This window comes from Lycium barbarum, chromosome 7, assembly GCF_019175385.1.
Source record: "Lycium barbarum isolate Lr01 chromosome 7, ASM1917538v2, whole genome shotgun sequence".
Classification (NCBI taxonomy): Eukaryota; Viridiplantae; Streptophyta; class Magnoliopsida; order Solanales; family Solanaceae; genus Lycium; species Lycium barbarum.
In genome coordinates this window covers 25,405,990-25,414,448 of record NC_083343.1, presented here as the reverse complement: position 1 = coordinate 25,414,448, position 8,459 = coordinate 25,405,990, and positions in this window count along the sequence as shown.

The window sequence follows — 8,459 nt, the reverse complement described above, 5'->3', positions numbered from 1 at the left end:
TATGCTATACTTGATTTCCATGCTAAGACTATTACATTAGACATGCCTGGGGCGCCTAGACTCGAGTAGAAGGGTAATCTTAGTCCCCTCCCTAAGAAAGTGATATCCTTTGTTCATGCTAAGAAACTGGTAGAAAAGGGTTGTCTAGCTTATCTGGCACATATCTGAGACACCAGTGCAAATACTCTATCCCTTGATTTGGTTCCAGTGGTACGCGAGTTTGCAGATGTGTTCCCCGCAGACTTGCCTGGTATGTCGCTGGATCGCGACACTGACTTAGACCCAGGGACTCGTCCCATATCTATTCCACCTTATAGGATGGCACCAACAGAACTCAGGGAATTAAAGAAGTAGTTGCAAGATCTTCTGAGTAAGGGGTTTATTCGCTCGAGTGCCTCTCCGTAGGGTGCTCCTGTGTTGTTTGTTAAAAAAAAGAATGGGTCTATGCGGATGTGTATTGATTACCGTCAGCTAATAAGGTAACCGTTCGAAACGAGTATCCCATTCCCCATATTGATGACTTATTTGATCAGCTACAGGGAGATTCTATGTTCTCTAAGATCGATTTGAGGTCAGGGTACTATCAGTTGAAAATTCGGGCAGAGGAAATCCCAAAAACCGCTTTTCGGACCAGGTATGGGCACTATGTGTTCTTGGTTATGTCTTTTGGGCTTACAAATGCCCCAGCTGCATTCATGGATCTGACGAATAGTGTGTTTAAGCCCTATTTAGACTCATTCATGATAATGTTCATTGATGATATCCTGGTGTACTCTAGGAGTAAGGAAGAGCATGAGAAACATTTGAGAATTTCTCTTGGGGTGTTGCGAGAGAAGGAACTATAAGCTAAATTCTTCAAATGTGAATTCTGGTTATCTTCTGTGTCTTTCTTGGGGCATGTTATTTCGAAGAAGGGTATTATGGTGGATCCTCAGAAGATTCAGGCAGTCAAGGAATGGGCTAGGCCCACGTCAGTGATCGAGATCAGTAGTTTTGTGGGTCTGGCTAGCTACTATCATCGGTTTGTGAAGGGGTTTGCCTCTATTGCTTCTCATTTGACCCGTTTGACTCAGAAGGAGGTACCATTTCAGTGGTCCGACGAGTGTGAGGAGAGCTTTCAAAAGCTCAAAACATTGTTGACCACAACACCGATTCTGGCATTGCCCGTGGATGGCAAGGATTTTGTTGTTTATTGTGATGCTTCACATTCTGGTTTGGGTGTTGTTTTGATGCAGGAAAATAAGGTGATCGCTTATGTTTCTCAGCAGTTGAAGGTTCATGAGAAGAACTATCCTACGCATGATCTAGAGTTAGCTGCAGTGGTGTTTGCATTGAAAATTTGGAGGCACTACTTGTATGGTGTCCATTGTGACGTGTACACAGATCATCGCAATTTGCAGCATGTGTTCACTCAGAAAGATCTGAACTCTAGATAGAGGAGATGGATGGAACTGCTGAAAGACTATGACATCACCATTTTGTATCACCCTAGTAAGGCGAATATAGTAGCTGATACTTTGAGCCGGAAGTCGGCTCGTACGGGAAGTCTAGCTTGTTTGATTTCTTCTGAGCGTCCATTGGCTAGAGAGGTTGAGACTCTGGCTAACAGTTTTATAAGACTGGATATTTCTAGCACAGGCAAGGTATTAGCTTATGTTGAGGCTCGGTCGTCAATTTTAGAGCAGATTAAGGCTAAGCAGTTCGAGCATGCTAAGTTGTGTAAGATACGCAATAAGGTGTTGCGTGGTGAGGCTAAAGAGGTCGTGATTGATGAGAAAGACGTGCTTCGGATCAAAGGGCGAGTGTGTGTGCCACGTGTGGGCAACGTGATTAAGACCATTTTGACAGAGGCTCATAGTTTGAGGTATTCTATCCATCCTGGTGCCACTAAGATGTATCGTGGTTTGAGGTAACATTACTGGTGGACTTGGATGAAGCGTGGTATAGTAAATTTGGTTGCTCACTGCCTAAATTTCCAACAGGTGAAGTATGAGCATTAGAAACCTGGGCGTACACTGTAGAGGATGCCCATTCCCGAGTGGAAGTGGGAAAGGATAGCCATGGATTTCGTGGTGGGTCTTCCGAAGACGTTAGGGAAGTTTGACTCTATTTGGGTTATTGTGGACAGGTTGGCTAAGTCTGCCCACTTTATTCCCGTGAAGATAACTTATGATGTGGAGAAATTGGCTAAGGTTTACATTCGCGAGGTACTTATACTTCACGGGGTTCCTATCTCCATTGTGTTCCGACTGGGGCACCACTTTCACATCCAGGTTTTGGGAGTGCTTGCATGAAAAATTGGGTACGAAGTTAGATCTTAGCACAGCCTTCCACCCTCAGACTGACGGGCAGTCTGAGAGGACCATTCAGGTTCTTGAGGATATGCTCCGTGCTTGTGTAATAGATTATGGTGGGCATTGGGATCAGTTCTTGCCCTTAGTTGAATTTGCCTACAATAATAACTATCACTCTAGTATTGATATGGTCCCATTTGAGGCGTTGTATAGTAAGAGGTGTAGGTCTTTTATTGGGTGGTTTGATGCGTTCGAGGTGAGGCCGTGGGGCACCGATCATCTGAGAGAGTCCCTAGAGAAGGTGAAGGTAATTCAAGACAAGCTTCTGGCAGTGCAGAGCAGGCAGAAGGAGTATGCAGACCGCAAGGTCTGAGATCTTGAGTTTGAGGAAGGAGAGCAGGTGTTGTTGAAGGTCTCACCCATGAAGGGTGTGGTGAGGTTTGGAAGAAGGGCATGCTTAGACCAAGGTTCATTGGTCCGTTTAAAATTCTCAAACGTGTGGGAGAGGTGGCTTACAAGTTGGCCTTACCTCCGGGTCTATCGGGCGTTCAACCCGTGTTCCATGTGTCAATATTGAAGAGGCACCACGACGATGGTTCCTACATCATCCGTTGGGATTCGGTATTGTTATATGGGAATTTATTGTATGAGGAAGAGCCCGTTGCTATCTTAGAAAGGGATGTTCTCAAGTTGAGGTCCAAGTAAATAGCGTCTGTGAAAGTTCAATGGAAAAATCGCCCAATGGAAGAAGAAACTTGGGAAACAGAGGTTGATATGCGTAGCAAATACCCTCAGCTTTTCACCGAATCAGGTAACTCTTCCCTAGATTCTCACCCTTGTCGGTTTGGAGATGAACGATGTTTTAATTGGTATCTGGTGTAACGACCCTTCCGGTTGTTATGGAAAATTAGGACTCCGTTGGGAATTCCGAGGCCTCGAGTAGACTCGTAGGGCGTATTTTTGTATATGTGTATGTCTGTTTTGTGTTTTTGAGGCCTTGGATGAAATGTGGGGTGATAGGGGGAAAATCTGGACAAAAGTCGAGCTCATTGCCCAAAATGGACCGCTGTAGTAGTGGGAGTACCGCTGCGACTGTACCGCTATAGCGGCGCCTTGACCGCTGCCAGCGACCATCCATGTCCTTGGTGGCTGCTGTGGCGGGTGGTGGACCGCTATGGCGGTACCGCTATAGCGGTGAACAGACCGCCATAGCAGTCAGGCGGGTTCGTTGGGGACCGCTATAGCAGGACCGCTGTAGCGGCGTTTTGACCGCCCCAGTGGTTGACGGAAAACAGTGGCTTAGGATTTTTATACTTAGTCTCATATTCTTTATTCATAAAACCCCAACACACTTCCCAACAAACACTTAGAGAGAATATTCAAGATAGGGCAGGACAACTTTGCAAGGTAAGTTCCATTAATTTCCATTTTATCATTTCATTCCCCTTCATTATTGTAATCATCTTCATGGGTCTTTAATGGTGAAATTGAAATAGAAACCCTAGAATGTTAATAAACCTTCTAAAGTTGATGGGTTATGGTTACTATCGCTTAGTTATCATTTAAACATGTTGGTTAGTTGCTATTTTCATAAATTGAACATTTAGAACCATAAACTAAGTGATGGGAGACCTAGGGTTCTATAAAAATGGTGTCATTATCCTAAAAACTGTTTATAATGGGAATATTTGATAGAATGTTGTTATAAATTGATGGTTAGTGATTACTAAGGCCCTTGATAGGTTACTTATCACCTAAAAAATCATCCATCCTTTGGAATGGGGTAAGGGAAGGATATTCTTGCTTTGGTATTTGTAAAATTGAGTATTGTGACTCATTGAGCCTTCTATTTCTAGACCGTGAGCATACTGAGGCCTTGAGAAAAGGGAAGGCTGTAGCAGAGTGACCTGCGTGTTCCAGCTCTACGTTGAGGTAGGTTACGGTCTACTTGAGTTAGACTTTGGTTAGTTGATTGTACGTTTTGTGAATTCTTTAGGAGAAATCATGTCTAGTTTTCATGCCTGATATTGTGTGGTTGAATTTCTATGTGAATGTGATTGAGCGATTGTGTAGGCTTCGTGCCACTATTCATGTGTGTTAAATCTGCAGTGGATGTGTTTGTGATGAGGAGCTAATATAGTCTTCTCGGTGATATTGTGATATGAAATGGTGACGTAAGCATTAATAATGAGAAAGTAAGAAACACTATCCTGTTAAGAGGTATGAAAAGGCACACATATGACCTAGATTATGGGCTCGTGGTTCGAGGTTAGTTTCGAAAACGAGAGCTACATTGATATGGCCGCGTCCGAGGTTCGTTTCCCTGCAGGTCATGACTACTGAGCTATGACATCAGATAGCATGGGTGTACAGCGAGTGAGGTTATTATGGTAAATTTACTTCCGTTGTGGTTTACGTGATTGTGATTCTTGGCATCGTGACGATTTGACTGTGATTGTGCTTGGTTGACTGTGTGTGATTTATTGATATTCGTGTATGATTGACTAGCTTGTTTATTCTATTGACTTTATGAGATATGCATGATACTAATCTTAGTCGGCCTATGATATCTACCGGTACATAGTGTTTGTACTGATACTACCTTGCTGCATTCTGTTGAGTGCAGATTGTGATACAGAGACCGCTACTCGTCCTCACATCTAGCGTGGAGGATATTTGTTGATAGATTTTGGGGTGAGATTCTTTCCCTGCCAGGCCGCCCGAAGATCTTCTTCTTATGATGTCTTTTCTTATTCTGGACATTATGGATATTTCTTAGTCAGATTTTAGTTCATAGACATGTTTTAGATTAGAGTCCTGTACTATGACTTTTGGATTTTGGGGATTTTGTAATAGTTAGAACTTCCGCACTTATTTCAGTATTCTATGGCATGACTTATTCTGTTCATTTAATGTTTGAATGAGTAATAACTGATTGGCTTGGTTAATATAAAACCGGATATAAATGGATAGATGTGTCGTATGTTGGTTCGCCCACGAGGATTTAGTTGGGTGCCAGTCATAGCGGGTTGGGTCGTGACACTATGGGCCTCAATCAAAATCAAATTAATCAAGTCACCGATATGAGGAACGCACACGCGCCCATTAATCCTCAAAGTACCCTCAGAATTAATCATGGCCTCCTTGGCCTCACCCCTCAGAACCTTATCTCGAATCTTGCTTAACTGAGCATCTTTAAACTGATGAGTCCTGATCTGATCTAGAATGGACGATCTCACCTCTACACAAGCTAAAACTTTTCCTGGGGCTGAAATATCAAGATGAACGGAATTGTTGGCCAGAGTCTGAACCTCTATGTCCAACGGACGTTCGGAAAACAGCCAAATGGGCTAAACTCCCCATACTCGTGGCCTTGCGACTCAAGGCATCATCAATAACATTGGCTTTCCCTGGATGATAAAGAATAGAGATGTCATAGTCCTTCAGGAGCTCCATCCATCGGCGTTACCAGGAATTAAGATCTCTCTGGGTAAACACGTGCTAAAGGCTACGGTGATCGGTGAAACTCACAATAGACACCATACAAGTAATGCCTCCAAATCTTCAAAGCGAAGACCAGAGCCAACAACTCTAAATCATGTGTAGGGTAATTCCTCTCATATATCTTCAACTGACGGGAAAAATAAGCTATAACTCTACCTTCCTGCATCAAAACAGCACCCAGACCCACACGGGATGCATCGCAATAAACTGCAAAATCCTTACCCTCCATGAGTAATGCTAGAATCGGGACTGAAGTCAAAAGGGTCTTGATTTTTTGAAAGTTGTCCTCACAATCATCGGACCACTGGAAGGGAACATCTTTCTAAGTCAATCTGGTCAATGAAGAAGCAATAGAAGCAAAACCCTTCACAAATCGGCAGTAGTAACTGGCCAACCCCACGAACTACGGATCTCGGTCACAGTAGTGGGCCTCGCCCAATCCCTCAGAGCCTCAATCTTTTGAGAATCAGCCATGATCCCGTCTTTAGACACAACGTGGGCCAAGAACGCCACAGACTCCAACCAAAACTTACACTTCAAAAATTTAGCAAACAAACTATTCTTCTTCAACAACCCAAGTACAGTGCGAAGATGGCTCTCATGCTGCTCTCCACTCTTGGAATACACCAAGATATCATCAATAAACATAATAAAAAATGAGTCAAGGAATGGCCTAAAGATGCCATTCATCAAAGTCATAAATGCATTCGGGGCATTGGTAAGCCCAAATGATATCATCAGAAACTCATAATGCCCATATATCTTCAGAAAAGCTCTCTTTAGAATATCCTCCGCCCTGATCCTCAACTGGTGGTAGCCTGAACGCAAGTCAATCTTCGAAAGCACCGTAAAGCTGGTTAAATAAATCATCAATACGCGGCATAGGACACTTGTTCCGAATAGTAACCTTGTTCAGTTGACGATAATCAATGCACATCCTCATGGATCCATCTTTCTTCTTCACAAACAACACAGGAGTACCCTAAGGGGAGAAACTAGGTCTAATGAACCCCTTACTCAATAAATCCTACAACTGCTCCTTAAGTTCTCTCAACTCGACGGGTGCCATCCGATATGGTGGAATAGAAATAGGGCGAGTGCCCGGATCCAAGTCAATATAGAAGTCAATATCGCGATCGGGTGGCATACCCGATAGATCTGACGAAGATACCTCCGCGAACTCGCTCACAAAAGGAATGGACTCAAGGGGTGGAGATGCAATAGAAGTGTTACTTACTTGAGCCAGATAAGCTAAACACCCCTTGTTTACTAATTTTTTCGCCTGATGGAAGGAAATAATCTTCTTTAGAGCGGGGCTAGGAGTGCCCCTCCACTCAAGACTAGGGATGCCCGCCATGGCTAAAGTGACTATCTTAGCATGACAGTCCAAGATCACATGATAAGGAGAAAGCTAGGTCATACCCAAGATAATATCAAAATCCACTATATCAAGTATCATCAATTCTACTCACGTGTCATAACCCATAAAAGTAACCAAGCACGATCGATAGAATCGATCAGCCACAACAAAATCTCTTAATGGAGTAGACAAATGAATAGGTACCGTTATGTTGTAACAAGTCAAATCCCAACAAATAGCATGATATGCAGACACATATGAATAAGTGGATCCAGGATCAAATAATACAGATGTTGCTCTATGTCGGATAGAAACGCTACCTGCAATGACAACATCTAAGGCCTCCGCCTCGGGTCTACCTGGGAACGAATAAAACTGGTGTTACATCTTGAAAAATTTCATGTCGTTGTGCGGTAAATAGACTAACACAGGGTAAGAAGTATATGATGTCCCTACAAGTAAGAAAGGGTACATAGTGATTCTAATTAAGATTCCAAAGGCATTTGAGGCAAGAGAAGAAAGTTCGTTGAAGAAGGAAAAGTATAAGTCGTGTTTTGGAAGGGTTGTTGCGAAGTACTGAGCTAATGTCACTTTAGTAAGGTCGTGAGGAAGAGCTATAACGCTCCTTAGGTTGTTAATGATGTGTTAAACAAGTGTTAAGAAGGTCCCATAAGGATTGGAGATCAAACAAATGGACGAGAATAATTTCGGGAAAGTGGAGTTATACGACCACTTATACGGTCCGTATAAGGGTCCGTATAACATTTACAAAAAGGGAAAATCTGTTACACCTCAGAAAATTTCATGTTGTTGCTCAGTAAATAGACTTATGCGGGATAAGAAGTATATGATGTTTCTACAAGTAAGAAGTAGTACTTAATTGTTCTAATTAAGATTCCAAAGACGTTTGAGGCAAGAGAAGAAAGTTCATTGAAGAATGTCAAGTATAAGTCGTGTTGGTAAGGGGTTTGCGAGTACCGAGCTAATGTTGATTTAATAATGTCTTGAGGAAAAGTTATAATGCTCCTTAGGTTGTTAGTGAAGTGATAAACAAGTGCTAAGAAGGTTCCATAAGGATTGGAGATCGAACGAAACGACGGAAATGAATTCAGGAAAGTGGAGTTATACGACCACTTATACGGTCCGTATAAGGGTCCGTATAACTCAACAGGAAAGATGTTTTCCCTGATGATGATATACAGACACTTATACGGACCGTATAATGTTATATGGACCGTATAAGGGTCCGTATAAGTCCCGACGGGCTGAACATTTTTTCAAGTATATAAACGTGATCCTAT